This window comes from Heliangelus exortis, chromosome 1, assembly GCF_036169615.1.
Source record: "Heliangelus exortis chromosome 1, bHelExo1.hap1, whole genome shotgun sequence".
Lineage (NCBI taxonomy): Eukaryota > Metazoa > Chordata > Aves > Apodiformes > Trochilidae > Heliangelus > Heliangelus exortis.
This window is the reverse complement of record NC_092422.1, coordinates 195,566,361-195,583,106: the sequence shown is the minus strand read 5'-3', so window position 1 is coordinate 195,583,106 and position 16,746 is coordinate 195,566,361. Positions and strand designations below refer to the sequence as shown.

Sequence of the window (16,746 nt, the reverse complement as noted above, 5' to 3'; positions counted from 1 at the left end):
GCTGTCACTCCCTGGGAGGCAGAGGGACATTGGTAGGGTGAGCATCACCAGAGAGAAGAGGCAGAGTCTGGGGAGGATTCTTTATATAAAAAACTAAATTACCTTATTGATGAGATGTTAAACACATTAATTAAAAATTTTGGAATATCAGACTTTCAAAATATTGAGAAATTTTTGGCTCTATTTTACATTTCTTCTCTCCCTCCCTCCATAGCAAAAAGAGAATAAGGTGTCCTGGGTATTTTCATTTTAGGGCTGAGGTCCCAGGAGGTTACTTCCATTCCTCCTCAGAGCATAATTTCCACCTCTGGGTTGACTTTGAGGTTAGCCAAGTACATCCAAGGATGCCATAAAACATCTTTGACTTGGCTTAATCAGCAGTATCAGCCCCTCACCTTGCTGAGCAACATTTTCTGTCATGAGCAACAACATTATTAAGAAAATGTTCACCACCTGATTTTTCAGAAGGAATTAAACACCTCTCTCACCCTTTTCACACCTGGGCAGCACCTCAGCCTGGATCAATGCAGGGATTTTCTTGCCCCTGAGGACAAAACCTCAAAACTACAATTTGGCTCTCAATGTCACCAGTGTAATCTGGTGTTGACTTAATTAGAAATCCTTTTAAATGATGCATAGGGAGAAAGACACTTTTTTTTTTTTTTCCAAAGTATTCCTCATTTGTAATTATTATTTCACTTGTGAATCTTCCACACTCCATTGAAAATGCCATATGGAAAACAAATTAGTTTGCTACAGTGACTAATGTTTACTGCCAGTTCTGCTCTGAAGTTTTTAGGCCAAGTTTTTTAAATCATCAGTCCTTTCTCTGGCAAAACTGCCAATGAAATTGGGCTGTGTGATCAAAGCCTGGAGATGAGCAGAAGCCTCACTATAGAAAATGGCACAATGTCCCACCTGGGCACTGAGAGTACTCCAGGAATTTAACAGCAAACAGCTATTTATTTAAGCAGCTGCCTAAAAAGGTTGCACAGGCAAAAGATGCTAAAAATGAAATGATGCTTCTTTCACTGAGAGACATTTCCTGGCTGATTATGGGGAGTTTCATGATTTCTGATGAACTTCACAGCCTTGCAAGTTATTTGCACCTTTCTTTAGCTCAGTCTCTCCACTTGGAACAATATAATACTGTTAAATAAATAAAGTAATAGAGACAGATAAATGATATCTGTGATTCTGTGGTAACTTGTTTAATTATACTCTTTCACTGCACCTATCAGTCCAGTCTCATAGGATGGATGAAACTTCTCATGGATGTTCCCTCATCCTCCAGGATAACACTGAGTGCATTTTTTTTTCTCCTATTTTCCCCCTGATTTCACTGAGTGTAGGAGTTGCTTTTATCCAGGGTTAGCTCCTCCCATTTTTGAAGACAGGCCCCAAGTTGGATTCTCTCCCACCTTCTGCTGCTTTCCCAGTGTACTAGGAACTGTTTCCAAACATCCAGCAGCACAAGGAACTAATGGGTTGGGAGCAGTTTGCTTTACACCTCAGATATTTGCTCAGGTAGAAACCATTGGCTCCCCTTCCAGCCATGTCCAGGTTATCACACTGATCATAAAAGATGGGATTTCTCTTTTCCTTTCCTCTGTGGAATTGGAATGGTATCTGGATACCTGTCCCTGGATACTGGAAGGGAGGGTGTAAAAGTCAATTGAGAGTTTTTGGCTCTTCTGCCCTGGGAATCTGATGGAAGTTTTGATTAAAGTTTCTGTGGCTGAGTCCTGCATGAGAAAGTTCTGTTCCTTATGGCCAGATGGAATTCCCACTGGTGAGAGCTCATCTGGAGGATGCCAATAGGATCTGGATTTTAAAAAATAGTGATTGGTGATGGGGATCAAAACAAAGGACTTGGCTCAGTAAAACACTGAATCATCCAAAAATGTCATGAAAAAAAGTACTGAAGAGTGTGGGAGTTGCTTAGGGGTAAGGACTCTGGGGTTTGGACTGTTTGCATCATTAATAGGTATTATTTATTAATAATAATAATAATAATATATCTAATCACTACTTGGAGGACAGGACAGTTGGCAACAGTAATTCTATTAATCAAAATTATGAGTGTTTTAAAGCACCATCTGTTGATAGTTATCTCTGACAATGAAAATAGAAACCCCATTTACATACTGGGTGGCTGTGGAGCACCTCCAGGCCTCTGGCTGAGGGCACAGTGACAGGCACAGACTTTGTGATTGAAAAGAGAATTTCTTCCTTCTGTTCCCATCCATTTCTCTGTGCCTGTCCTGGCTTCTTTTGCAGTGTCCTACAGACTCCAATAATCTTGTCAGCTACTGCATCTCTCTAGGATGGAAACATTTATTTATCCACCTGAAATAGAAATATAGGAAAAAAAATGTTCCCAATTACCACAGACAACCACATCATATGGAGTGGAAAGTACCCACTACTACCTCAGCAATTTTGAGATCAAAGCAGATATATCAATTAAAGCTTTCCAGCCAGGAGATTAAAAAAATATAAGACACAACACCTAGGTTTTTAAGAGAGAAAACACTGCTAATGTTGCAAAGTGAAACACTTGAAAAATCAGGGAATGCCAGATTGATTGTTGCTATGGAGAAGTCCTTGAGAGCATTAATCACTGCCTTGAGAGCTGGGCTGGAGTAGTGTGCAGGAAATAAAGCATGGGGACCACACACGTGAAAACAAAACATCCCATGGCTGCTCATTAAGTGAACACCATTATCCCCTGCACTGAAGGTGGATGTCCTGCAGGAAGAAACCACACAGCATCATGTCATTAACATCCTGGAATATGCAGGGCAAATGAGCTGGGAGCTTGCCAAAATCTGAACTTTGGAGTGCCTGACCACGGAGAGCTTTTGTCTCCTCGTGTTCGAGTCAGAGCGCTGAGTTTCTTTTTCCTAAAAAAAACCCAAACCAAAGTGAATTGAAAGAAGACAGGTCCCAGCTTCTACTGCTTCATTTCAGCCCCAAGGTCCTGGTTTACAGCAGGAGGAGGGCAGTGCTCAGACTAGGGGGCACAGCTTTAAAAGTTTGGGTGCTTGCCAGCCCTGTCTGTGCCGTAGGGTGGGTGAGTTCAGGTCCTCCAGTTGTGGTCCCCTTTAGGGTGGGAGAGCTCGTGGAGCATGAAATGGAGCTGGAAATAAAAGCAGGGAGCAGGGATAGGATGAGGGTGTGCAGCAGGGTAGATGTCCAGGATGCTCCTCAGAGCACATCTCACAAAAAATGCTGAGGACCTCTCAGCTCTGCCACAGGTGTGATCTTCAGCAAGGGACTCGCCAGCTCCCTGCTTCACTTTTTTATTCTATAAAATAAGGACAGTGCTTAACTTTACCTTTGTGAGCAGTGAGCAGAGGGATAGTTAAGCACAATCTGTTCCATGGATGGATTTCTCAGTGTAAATGAAAGCTGTTTTCAAAGCCTAGCTGGCATTTTGGATGCCCATCACTGTTTCTCCTTCCCTGATTTGTTACCTTTTCCTCATTTCAATAAAAACCACCTCGGTCTTTCCCTGCCCTTTGATGTGAGGATTGGCTGCCCTCTACTCACCACTCAGGTTTAATATTCCCCAATTTTATTAAGCAGTTATTTACAAACTGCCAAATCAAACAGATTAGCAAACAAGACTCAAAACAAAGACAAAAGATCCTGTGTTAGTCTCTTGCTGAGTAAATATTCTACTTGGGTCATATATAATTAATCAATCTGCTGTTTCACAGAGGACTCAGCCATTCTTGTCCACCCTGGCAAATAACACAGTACTCTGAATTTTGCTCTGATTTTCTCAGTTGACTGCATGTTTTTTTTTCCAGAAAGGGAAAGAGCAAATACAAGAGAATGATTGCTGGAGAAGCTGGAGATCTTGCAGCACAAACTTGAGACCACTGGGGTGTCTGAGTGAGATTAGAGATAAAAACATTTCCCAAAGAAGGTAAAAAATCTGCAAACACATGGTATGACCAAGCATTTGCCAATAAATGGCCACAATAGCTGCTACATAAACATTAATTTCAAGTTGATTTTAAATAAGACCTAATAAGAAAATCAGCACGTGGTTATATCTGATGAAGTAGGAAATGGCACAACCAGAGAGGTTGTGGAGTCTCCTTCTCTGGAGACTTTCAAGACCCACCTGGATGATCTTCTGAGTGACCTGCCCTGGTTTTGGTCCTGCTCAGGCAGGGATGTTGGACTCAATGATCTTCAGAGGTCTCTTCCAACTCCTGACATTCTGTGAGTCTGTGACCAGCAAATTCAAGTGGTCCTGCTTAAAGTTCTGCTAAAGAAAGGGACTACCAAAGTTTTTCTCTACTTTCATTCCCATTATTTTTTCTTTTTTGTTACTTTCCTATCTTAAACTCAATGTGGAAGGCCCAGTATTTGACCACCCTTCCCTCTCTGTTGGACTGAGTCAAACTCAGCAAGAAATTAGAGATATCTTACTGGTGAATGCTCTGGCCTCTGGTGGAGGGACAAACACTTGACAAAAAAATGGTGTGAGAATCTGCTTTGAGGCTTCTGCAGCTCAGCATTTTTGGAAATCAGAATTTCAGCACAGACTGGATGAGGTGTTTAATGCAAGCAAGGAGATAGTTTGCTTCTCCTGATTGCTCTGTGGTTTCTATAGGATGTCTCTGATTCTATCTTAGCAGATATCTGACTTTTCAAAGCAGGATGAGATTTTGTTCATTGCCTCTGTCTCCCATGTGCCCGTGACATGCAGATTAGTTGAGGTTATGAAGTCCTATTTCATAATCCTACACAGTCCCACAGGCACAGGGGTTTTTCAACACCAGTGGAAGCCATGAGATTTGGCCTCCTGCCATGATGCTTCATTCACCTCCCAGTAACTTCTGCCTGTCTGAAGGAGACCCTGTGTTGGTAGCCAGGCAGAGGATTTACCTCTTCCTTTGGGTTTCTACCTGCTTATCTGTCCAGTAAATTGAATTTCTCCTCTTTTCACACCCATCCTCTGTCATGCCTTCTTTAAAAAGTCATTAGACTGCAAAGCTCCAATATTTTCTCTTTGTGAAAGTGCTTAAGCACTATAATCAAATAACCTATCAGTCATCTTTTTGTCAAGGCAGAAACACTGAACTCTGACTCATTGTCAAGCTTTATTTTAAGCACTGAGTTTTCTTTTTTTTTTTGGCTTTTATCTTGCACTGCAACTACCTCTAGAATAATTTTTCATTCTGGGGGGCAGAATGCCATTACTGGTGACACTTCTGCTGTATTCAGAGGTAAATTCACCTCCTTAAATTAGTTGCTATTCTCCTGAATTGTTTAATCTCCTGTTTAATTATTATGGCACTTTAGCAATTTAGCTGACAGCCTCTTTGAAAATTTATTATTGGAAAAGCAAACAGTGAAGATGGAATGCCCTGGATGGCAAATAGAGGACTTCTCCCTGTTGATTCTCACAGACTATGTCTTGTTTAAAGCTCCTATAATGAGATAAAAGAAATACAGGCACATTTCAATTAAAGAACTATGATCTCCCTAGGGAAAACTCTTCAAGAAAATTGTGTAAAGAAACAATCTGACTTGCTGCTCAATTTTGGGTTTGGGTATAAGAAATTAAGTTCTCCATAAGAATAAAATATTTCTTGCTTTAGGTAATTTGTCACAAAGTGCTGTTGATCCTTTTTTCTTCCTCCAATAAAGCCTAGGCCAAGGTTTACCTTTCTCCACAAGATGAGCCATAATGTTGAGGCCAGTTCACTTGGCAGGAATTTCCCTGTGGAAATGACTGTAGGGAGGGTTTCAAGGAAGTAAATATCCAGGGCTACTAAGGATTTATTTGGAATAGCAATATATGGATAACAGCCTGCAAATTCTGAGGTGTTCTGCATGCATCCTGCACCATTTTAAGTTGCATTTCATTCCAATTTTAGTTGCATCCTACACCATTTTTAAGTTACCTACTTATCCCATGAGAATGCTGTTTCACACTATGTTGGACAACATGTTGGATGTGCTGGAAAAGCTGTATTAGAGTTAAAAAAAAAATCCTTTTTGTAACAGAGGAGTTTATGTCCCAACATCTGTCTTTCACATCTGCTGGAGGGATTGGGATTAAGGACAATAAGAGCATGAAGTAGAAGCTTCTCTTCATTTTATTAACTCATAAAGAGATGGGGTACAGTGAAACAGGAAGATGAAGACTGTTAGTACTGGTACCCAAGCACCCTGAATTTTTTCTGATCCCCTTTGCTCTCAGGGAAGGATTGCCCCATCCTGTATGACCTTGGAGTTTTTCTCTATGTGCTCCCTCAAGGAGATCCCAACTTGCACAGTGGTAAAATAGTTTCTGTTCTACTCTTTGCTCTGCCTTCTTCCTCTCTTGTGCCTTTTTCATGCTGGTCAGACCTTCACTGGGCTGGGATTAAAATCCTCAGAAATAAAGGGCTTACCTGTCACTTGGGATGTAGCTTTGTAGCTGTCCAGAGAAGCAGTCTCCAGTTTTCCATGGGCATTCTGTCCCTCCACATCTAGATTCTTGCATCTTTCTCTGAAGCTCACCACAGCCATGCTGCTGTTTCCCAGATGCCCACTTTGCCCACTGCTCTTCCTGGATGCTGAGGAAGCACAAATAACAAACAGAAATACCTGAGGAACCACAAATAACAAACAGAAATACCAGGGAAGAGTTGTCCAGAGAGGGATTCTACAAAAAAAGAGTTGAGGGAAGGAGGGAAGTGTCTAATGATGTGATGGAAGAAGAAGTGAATATTAACTGGGATTACCTTAAGTCTCTCCCTCTCTTCAGAGAGAGCAGAAAGGATAGATAATGATCAAAAAAAACCAAACCCCTGCTTCTGAAAATGCAGCTCCCAGCCCTTGTGGCTCAGGCACCAGTGGAGAGACCATCAATGCTTAAGTCCCTGAGTCCTTGATGCTCTCTGCAGGAGGTTCTTGAATGTGTCCAAGATGAGGCTACAGCCCAGCCAAGTTTTCTGATGAATAACTCCACAGGGAGCAGAGGCCTGTTGAAGGTCATGAAACATTTCTGCTGACACTGATGTTAAATACAAAATCCTTTTGCTTTTGTCCCAAAGCAGCTGGAACCCAGGTATGTGCTGCAGTCCCTGCCACTCCTGGATTTAGGAAGGGAACTGCATGGAAGCCAAGCACAGAAGACCACCTCTGATAGCCAACCCCCCAACTTCAGTGGTCACCTGAATCCAGGGATCCCTTTGTGGCCCCAGTTCTGTTTAATATCTTTATTGATGACTTAGATGAGGGGATTGAGTCCATCATCAGCAGATTTGCAGATGACACTAAGCTGGGGGGAAGTGTGGATCAGCTGGAAGGCAGGAGGGCTCTGCAGAGGGACCTGGACAGACTGGAGAGTTGGGCTGATCCCAACGGGATGAGGTTCAACATTCCAAGTGCTGGGTCCTGCACTTTGGCCACAACAACCCCATGGGGAGCTCCAGGCTGGGCACAGAGTGGCAGAAAGGGAGCTGGGAGTCTGGATTGCCAGGAAGCTGAAGAGGAGGCAGCAGTGTGCCCAGGTGGCCAAGAAGGCCAATGGCATCCTGGGCTGGCTCAGGAACAGCGTGGCCAGCAGGTCCAGGGAAGGGATTCTGCCCCTGTGCTCAGCTCTGGGGAGGCCACAGCTTGAGTCCTGTGTCCAGTTCTGGGCCCCTCAGCTCAGGAAGGAGATTGAGGTGCTGGAGCAGGTCCAAAGGAGGCAACTGGGCTGGGGAAGGGATCCAGCACAGATCCTCTGAGGAGAGGCTGAGGGAGCTGGGGGTGTTGAGGCTGGAGAAGAGGAGGCTCAGGGGAGACCTCATCACTCTCTCCAACTCCCTGAAAGGAGGTTGGAGCCAGGGGGGGGTTGGGCTCTTTTCCCAGGCAACTCTCAGCAAGACAAGAGGGCACAAGAGGTCTCAAGTTGTGCCAGGGGAGGTTTAGGTTGGACATTAGAAAGAATTTCTTTCTGGAGAGGGTGCTCAGGCATTGGAATGGGCTGCCCAGGGAAGGGGTGGATTCTCCATCCCTGGAGATATTTCCAAAGAGCCTGGATGTGGCACTCAGTGCCATGGGCTGGGAACCACGGGGGGAGTGGAGCAAGGGTTGGACTTGATGAGCTCTGAGGTCCCTTCCAACCCAGCCAGTTCTAGGATTCTATGACTCTATGATTGTATCTGGAACTCTGTTTTAAGCCTCCACGAAGCAATTCATTTCTGCAATCCCAGAGGCCTTCCTGGGTAATGAAGAGACAAGTTCAGGAAAAACCAAACCAAAACAACAAAACAAAAAGCACAAAGTGGAAACAAAACAGCTTCCTTCTGCTTACCAGAAGCATCTTAGCTTGCTAAAACCCAATAAAAATCATTTTCATTCTTAGTTATCCACAGGCTTTTTGAAATCAAAGTGAGGTGAGGTTCTGCCCTATGCTGTGCCAGATTTGGAGACTTTGCTGTTTGTCCAAACATGTTTGTTTTTCCCAAGTATTTTTGCTAATCTGATTTTTAATCCTGTGACCCTGTCACAATTATACTATCTCCTAGTAAATATGATTTTTGTCATCAGTAGCAGAAGACCATGGGCACTACACTGACCTGATTCTGCAGGGTTTCAGGATGGCTCTGGGCTTGCCATGCTCTGAGCTGGATGTCCCTGTGGTCACAAATGTCCCATGGACAAACATTTTGTGCCTGACCTGCCTGAGCTCAGCACTGGGGACACCCCAAATGGCCAAGAGCTGCCACCCCAGTCAGGCTCTGCCCAGCAAACACCAGTCCTTGGTGTGCCCTGGGTGCTGGGACAGCTCTGTCACTGGTCCTGGGGACCAGGGAGAAGGTGATGGGGACAGGAGGGATGAAAATACCTTTGGGTGGTCCTGAGAAGGAAGAAACCCCACCATGGGCATCACAGTCCTGCCAGGGAAGATCTCTGGGTGGTGTCAACTTGGAAAGCTCCCTGAGTGTGGCTGAAGGAGACTGATGCTGTCACTCTCTGGGAGACAGAGGGACATTGGTAGGGTGAGCACCACCAGAGAGAAGGGGTTGAGTTCTTTTGAACAAAGAGTTCTCTGTAGAAAGAAATTAAATTGCATTATTGATGTGACTTAAAAAATATTAATTAGTTTTGTCTGCTCGACTGTTACAATTTATCTAAGCTAATTAAAAATTCTTAGTTCTGCTCAGGAGGGATGTTCTATTATTGCCCATTGTAACAGTGTTCTGAGCCCATCATCCCTGGCAGTGTCTCAGGTCAGGTTGGATGAGGCTTGGAGCCCCCTGGGCTGGTGGGAGGTGTCCCTGAACATGCAGGGGGTTGGGACTGGATGAGCTTTGAGGTCCCTTCCAACCCAAACCATTCCAGGATTCTATGAAAATATGGTTTTGGGGTCTATCTCCAGCTGAGATATAAAAGCCCCAAGTGCTGTTCCAGGGAGTGTTTCAGAGCTGCACAACCCAGGGGCATTTGGATCTCCTTGCATCCAGTGTCCATCAGGATGCCCAAAGATGGGAGAACTTCAGTCCTTCCATCAGCTGATTTAACTGAGCCACTTGGGGGGTTCTGACCCTGCAGAAGGGGACAGGGCTGAAAGGACCCAGATGACAGAAAAGTGACCCAAGCACAGCCCTGACACAGATTATCCTGGGGATAAATTTCCCAGGATTGCTGTGGCTGCCCCATCCCTGGCAGTGTCTCAGGTCAGGTTGGATGGGGCTTGGAGCCCCCTGGGCTGGTGGGAGGTGTCCCTGCCCATGCAGGGGTTGGGACTGGATGAGCTTTGAGGTCCTTTCCAACTCAAACCATTCTATGATTCTATGATTACTGCCAGGTAATTAGGTTTTTCCTCACAGTTTTCTTCATAGAAAGTACCATGAATGCTGCCATGCTGAGAGCATTTGCTGCAAGCACCTGAGTGACCAGGAGGGACTAAAGGAGAGTGTGGCTGTAGGGCAGGGGGGGTCATGCTGCCCTCCTACTCTGCCCTGGTGAGGCCACAGCTGGAACACTGCATCCAGTTCTGGGCTCTCCAATTCAAGAGAGACTGGGATCTACTGGAGAGAGTCCAGAGGAGGGCAACAAAGATGGTTGGGAAATTGAAGCATCTCCCTGCTGAGAAATCTCTTCAGGAGATCATCCCTGATGATCTCTTTTCAGCCTGGAGAAGAGAAGGCTGAGGGGAGCCCTTGTTCATGGCCCCAAGTATCTAAAGGGTGGGTGCAAGGAGGATGGAGCCAAACTCTTCTCAGGAGTTCCCAGGGACAGGATGAGGGGCATCAGGCACAAGCTGGGCCATGGGAAGTTCCATTGAAACCTCAGAAAAAAAACTTCTTTGCTGGGAGGGTGCCAAGGCACTGGCCCAGGCTGCCCAGGGAGGTTGTGGAGTCCCCTTCTCTGGAGATATTCAAACCCCCCCTGGATGCAGCCCTGGGTAATGTGCTCTGGGTGCTGCTGCTTTGTTGAGAGAGTTGGACTGGGTGATCTCTGGAGGTCCCTTCCACCTCTGAGCATTCTGTGATTCTGTTACAGCTTGATTTCTTCAGCACAAACATTTCTTGGACTCACCATGGTAGCAGTGGAAAGCTGTTGGCCCATGTAAACTTAGGCACATAACTGAGATGTCTTCTGTAGCACTGCAGCTGCTCTGAGTTGCCTCTGTAATTCCTGCTGTGTCACTTCTAAAGGTTGTTCAGGTTTTGGGTGACTGAACGAAACTTACTTTGAGTTTAGGACTAGAAGATGATCCTCTAGAGGGAGATGTGGGCTGTGCTCAAGCCAGAACTTGTGATACCTGAAACAGAAATATCACTCAAATCATGGAGCATCCAGCCAGTTCTAGTGTGACTTTTGGAAGGGTCTTGTACACTGATGTCCTTCAAAGTCTGAACAAAAACCACCTTCTGGGTTGCATCAGAGAGACCTCATGTTTTGCTGGAAGAGTGATTCTGCCAGCTAAAAGCACCAGTGGGTTGTTGTCATAAACTGGATGAAGCACTTAAGAGAGGGACCACAAGTTTTGCACTCTGTGCTTCTGCTGAAACAATTTGACAAAAACACTGGTGCAAGATGTACCAGACACTGAAATGTTTCCAGATGCTCTCCAGCTGGAAAAGACACTTATATAAAGCTGAGAACATAATCTAGGTATAGAAACCTTTCCATGCAAGTCATCTGTCCAGCCACAGAGAAAAGAATGGATGCAGAGAGCATCCCAAAAGCAACAAGGAGTTCAGCTGCCTCTGGGATACACAACTATGTCTGCTTTGTAGATAAAAATTGTTCTAGTAAACAATCAGTTCTACAAATGATAATTTGAGTTTTGTTTTGTAGTGACCACTGTGTTTCTCTTTACAGTACAGGTACCCCTGTGATGTTCTAGAGAGTGAGGGAAGGCAGGGAAATATTCCAAGCTTATCCTGTTGCCTTCTGCTCTTGCTCTGAGGCAGCACTTCTGGATTTCAGCTTCACCCCTCAGTATGTACAGAATGTCCAGAAAATATCCTTGCTGTGTCTTTGTGCTTGCAGTGCTTGGGATTTGCAGAATTATTTGCACAGTCATTGCCTGGAATTGATCAAATCAGGTGTTTTCCTTTTTTGATTCACTCAGTCAGTCAGGAAGGCTGAGTTCACCAGCTGAACAGGCAACCCAGATAAGATGGGTTTGGGAAAGAAGTTTTATTGTTCCAAAGATTTAGTATTCAGGCATTACAGAGTCGAGTAAATTCTAATTGTGTTTCTAACTCTATGTTTAATAAATAGACCGTGGAGAAAGAGGGGAAAGGAAAAGGGGTGGGGGTTGTGAGTAGTGGGAGGAAAAAGAGGAAATGAGACCATGAATCAAATCTGGTCTTGGAGATGACAGTCAGGCTGACTACAGATTCTGGAGCTACTGATGGGAACCACACCAGTCAAATAAAAGTAAATCACCATAAATAATCCCATATTAATATGGCAGAATGTTAATAATTATGTTTTGAAGTCCATAGGGGAATCTGAGGGTTCTGAACTGAATTAACTGGGTAAGATTGGCAAGAGCTTCCTGTGGCTGGTGCTGCAAGGCCTGGAATCCAGGCTGTGGAGAGTGCAGGGATTTCCAGGGTGATATAGTCAGAAAAAAAACAATACAGAGTGCATGGCAGCCAATAAAACCAAAAAATTATCCCAGATATGCTAAAACTGATCTCAAGAAAGTTGTGGTGGTCTGCAGAGAGCATCTATCATGTGGAGCTGACTCTGGCACCCCTGAGAAATCCAACCTCACTCCTATGATGAGTTGAACTCACTTTTATTTTTTTTTTCCTCAAAAGAATGAAAGAATGCTAATTCATCATTATTCATTGATCAGGTTGTTAACCTTGCTGACTCAGGAAAGCAGCCTGTGCAGATACAACTCTCTGTGTGGTATCAACTGCTAAGTGCTGGTGCTAAGGTGCTGCTGAGCTTGTGGCAAAATTCAAACATGCTCTTGTCTTGAGCTAATGAGAATAAAGAGAGAGTGTGAAAAGTGAAGCAATGATTGACTGAAGCATCGATTCCAAGATGTGCCAGGAGCCTTCAGCCTCTGCAGGACCTGAACTGGGATTTAAAAGCTGTGTAGATCTGGTGCAGAAGGATGTGGCTCAGCTGTGGACTGCACAGTGTTGAGTTAAGGGTGGAACTTGATGATCTTAAAGGTTTTTTTCCAACCAGAACAATTCTGATTTTATTTATATAACCAGGCCTTCATATATGTTTGGAAAAACTCATTATGAGGAATTCTCTACTTGGTGCTTGTCAGACCATACCTGGAGTATTGTGTTCAGTTTTGGTTCCTGCTGTACAAAAAAGATGTGGACAGGCTGGGGAGGGTCCAGAGAAGAGTCATGAGGATGATCAGAGGACTGGAGCAGCTTCCATATGAGGAGAGGCTGAGAAAACTGGGTCTGTTCAGCCTTGAAAAATCTTACAGGACACCTCATGATGATGTTTCAGTACTTAAGGGGCAGCTACCAAGAAGAAGATGGAGACTCCCTGTTACCCAAGGAGTCCCATGGACAAGGGGCAACGGGCACAAATTGCTCTTGGGGAGATTCCAGTTGGACACAAGAGGAAAATTTTTCACCCTGAGGACAGTCAGACATTGGAATGGTCTCCCAGGGTGGATTCCCCCACTTTGGGAAGTTTGAAGTCCCAGCTCAATGGGTGCTGGGACATCTCAGCTCAACAATAACATGAGAAGGGTTGGAGCAGATGATCCCCTCCAAGCTGACATTCTGTGATTCTGTGAATTTGCTGGTCAAGCTTCATTTGTCCTGCATTTATAGATTCATAGAATCATAGAATAATTTGGGTTGGAAGGGAACTGTAAAGGTCACCAAGTCCAACCCCCCTGCAGCAAGCAGGGACACCCTCAACTAGATCAGGATGCTCAGATTCTTGTCAAGCCTCACCTTGAATTTCTCCAGGGATGAAGCCTCAGCTACTTCCCTGGGCAACCTGTTTCATTTTTCCAGTAAACCAGTACTGAAATTTGTGCCAGCAGAAGCAGGATTTGGAACCTTGGGAATGTTCTGAAGATACATTAATTACTCCTGAAATCCCACCTTATGCAGCAGGCACTGCTGGCTGCTGCATCCAACAGGAAAGAATAATTCCTAGATTTTAAGAACTTGCAGACTTTGCTAGAATGGTCCTTGCTGCTAAAGAGGAACCTAGGAACTATCAAAATCCTTCCATGCTGAACATTTCTAAGGCTGCTGAGGGAGAAGCAGGGCAAGTCAGAGGATACAACACACTCACCATGACAGTGACTGAGCAAGATGATCCTCTGCAGAACAAAACCTCACAGCAGGTGTGCAATGAGCCTTTATATGTCACCTCACCCATCAAATGTTGCCATGGGATTTCTGAAGTGTTGAGAGAGGAGTCTGAAATTCACCAGTAATTTGTTCCTGAGCTCATTGCAGTTTGTTTGTGAGTGTCTGGCAAGGCTGTTCTTGACTACTCCTCAGCTGCACATCTTAATGAATAATTTGAGGATTAAGCACTACCAAAAAGATTTCTGCCACAAAGGAGGATGTCCAGGTAAGGACAAACCAAGGCTCTGGACAACAGCTTTGCTTTTTAACAGAGACTTTTTAATCTGGACATAAAACCATGCAGGGGGTGTGGAAAAGCATAGAGCACAAGAGGTGAATGTTTTTAACCTAATAATGCTTGTTTTTTTCAGATACACCACGAACTACCTGAAGTTTACCAGTTTGAGACAGATTTTTCTGCTTGCACAATTCAGAAATGGGTTCAGATCAATCAAGAAATCAGAAGCAGTTAATGGGTTTGCATTGATTTCTATTTCTGATTCTGCTCTTGCATTATCTTTTTTCCTGGAAGAAATGTTCTCTCTACCAAGCACTGAAGAGAACTGATACAGGGGACCACTGTCCTGCTGCTCTGGCACTGAATGACTTTGTCCTTGTCCTTTTGCCATCTGTGTCTTGAAAGAATTTGGAGTGGGACTCAGGTATGGGAGGTAACACAGGTATCAAAATTGCCTGGCTTGGCTGCACAGAACTCCTGTAGAATGATGAAGACCTCTGAATAGTAACAAATTATTCTACACTGAGCTCTGTTTTCATGTTATGAGTACTGCTGCTGCCTGCACTAGTTAGCTTACACTAGGTTGTATTTTTCCACACAGAGCAGTGAAATATGTGTATCATATTCATAGGCACTCCTCTTAAAATAAGCACTTATGAGAATATATGTTGCTTGAAGTTACACACAGAACAACTTCTTTTCCATTTGCAAATTGCTTGTGAGAGTTGTGAACCAGACAAGAGTTTATTTGCCAGCCACAAGCAATTGATTTTTGTTGTAGCCTTTTCTAGCATTAATTTCTCATACTTTTTTTCATCTAGCAACATCCTTGAAAGAGCTCTCAAAAATATTTTACAGTCCACAGAGAAAAGACCCTGACATATAGACAGCCCTGGCCTGCAGCAAACAGTCTTTCATTTCCACCCATTATAAAGGAGCCATAAATTCTGGGGTCCCCCAGTCCTACTCTTCCTACAGTCAGTGAACTTTACAGACACATCAGAATCACCCAAAGCAATTCTGAGATGGAATTCTGCCTATTTGCCCTTTTCCTCCCTCCTGAGATCTATGCATATGTTACAGCATTCTGTAATTCTCAGTCATACAAAACAATCACAACCCCCCCTTGTCTGTTGCTGTCGTAAAACCTGAATTCCTAAATATAAATATTTGCTTTCTGCTCAGGAAGACAAGTGTATTTCCTCAGAAGAGGACAAATATATTAGAAGAGGTGCTCTGGATTTGGAGATGGGCATTTCTGCAACAGCCACATTGCTAACTGAATAAATACACTTTGACCCCCTAAAAAAAAAAAAATCCCTGGTGAAGAAAAAAAAAATAAAATTCATTCCCCACAGTTTGTTGGTGCTTGTACTACATCAAGCCAGATAGATGCATCATTCATTGATTCCCTTAAAAACATACAGTTACCAGGGTGTCAAATTCATCCCAGTGCTCCCTCAAAGAAAATAGTTTAACATCTATAAAAAGCAGCATAAACACCACGTCACATACCTCAAGAGAATGGCTCATATGTCCTTGATATATTTTCAAGCAATTTTTATTTGGTAGTAAAGTGGCTATCAGCCAATGCTTCAGCAATATCTTAAGCCCCAAGGAAGGCAGAAAACTGCTGAAATGTCAGCTGATGCTTTACATCCAAATAAAAATTGCTTGAAAATATATCAAGGACATGTGAGGCATTCTGTTGATGCAACCAACATGATGTTTGCCTGGATTCAGAGAAATGAAACCCATCACTTGACAGGGGACTGCAATAATCCCTTGGGATCACTGTGTAAACACACTGGGAAAAGTATCTTTAAAAGAAGAGTGGAAGGCTTTGGTGTCACTTTGGTACAAACAGGTTCTTCTTCCTTGCACCAAAGAGATGAAGGACTTGGAAGACACAGAAAGAAAGGAGGAAGTTTCCCAAATATCTTGGCTATTATATTATTATTTCTACGTTGCCAGTGTCAAGCAGTGACAAGTCAGTGTCAGTGACTGTGACTTCATGAGATAAAACAAGTGAAAGATGGTGAGACAGATAAAACAAGATGTGGAATTATAGAATAGAATCATAGAATTCTATGATTCCAACTAAAGTTGGAAAGGACCTCTGAGGTCATGAAATCCAACCATCAACCCAACACCAGCCAAAGAAACCGTGTTCTCACGTGCCACATCCACATGTTTTTTGAACACCTCCAGGGATGGTGACTCCACCACTTCCCTGGCCAGACTGGTTCAGTTCCTGACCATTCTTTCTTTAAAGTATTTTTTCCTAATATCCCCTGGCACAACTTGAGTCCAATTCCTCTCATCTTATCACTGGTTACATGGGAGAAGAAACCAAGCATCACCTTGCTACAACCTCCTTTCAGGTAGTTGTAGAAAGTGAGAAGCTCTCCCCTCAGCCTCCTCAAACCTGAACCATCCCAATTCCTTCAGCTCCAGAACCTTCACCAGTTTTATTGATCTTCTTTGGACATGCTCCAGCAATTCAATGTCCTTCTTGTAGTGAGGGGCCCAAAACTGAACACAGTAGATATTAAAGATAACAAATAGTTAATATATAGTCAATCTAGTCCTATATTCCAGCTCCGTGAAGGGACTTCTTCCCTCATCTTTAGAAAAGGGAAAGTCCAAGATGTGTCTGATGCCATAGGCACCCAAAATGCAATACTTTTT

At 43.8% G+C, this 16,746-nt stretch overlaps 1 long non-coding RNA gene across 1 annotated transcript; it reads right to left on the bottom strand.

Annotated features, from left to right (window-relative positions):
* Positions 1 to 946: 946 nt before the first annotated feature.
* Positions 947 to 16,674, bottom strand: LOC139791679 (uncharacterized). Its single transcript, XR_011723990.1, has 5 exons — positions 16,484 to 16,674; positions 10,700 to 10,771; positions 8,849 to 8,976; positions 6,423 to 6,587; positions 947 to 2,349 (listed from the first exon to the last, which is right to left on the bottom strand). It is a non-coding gene; the product is annotated as an uncharacterized lncRNA (long non-coding RNA).
* Positions 16,675 to 16,746: the final 72 nt, after the last annotated feature.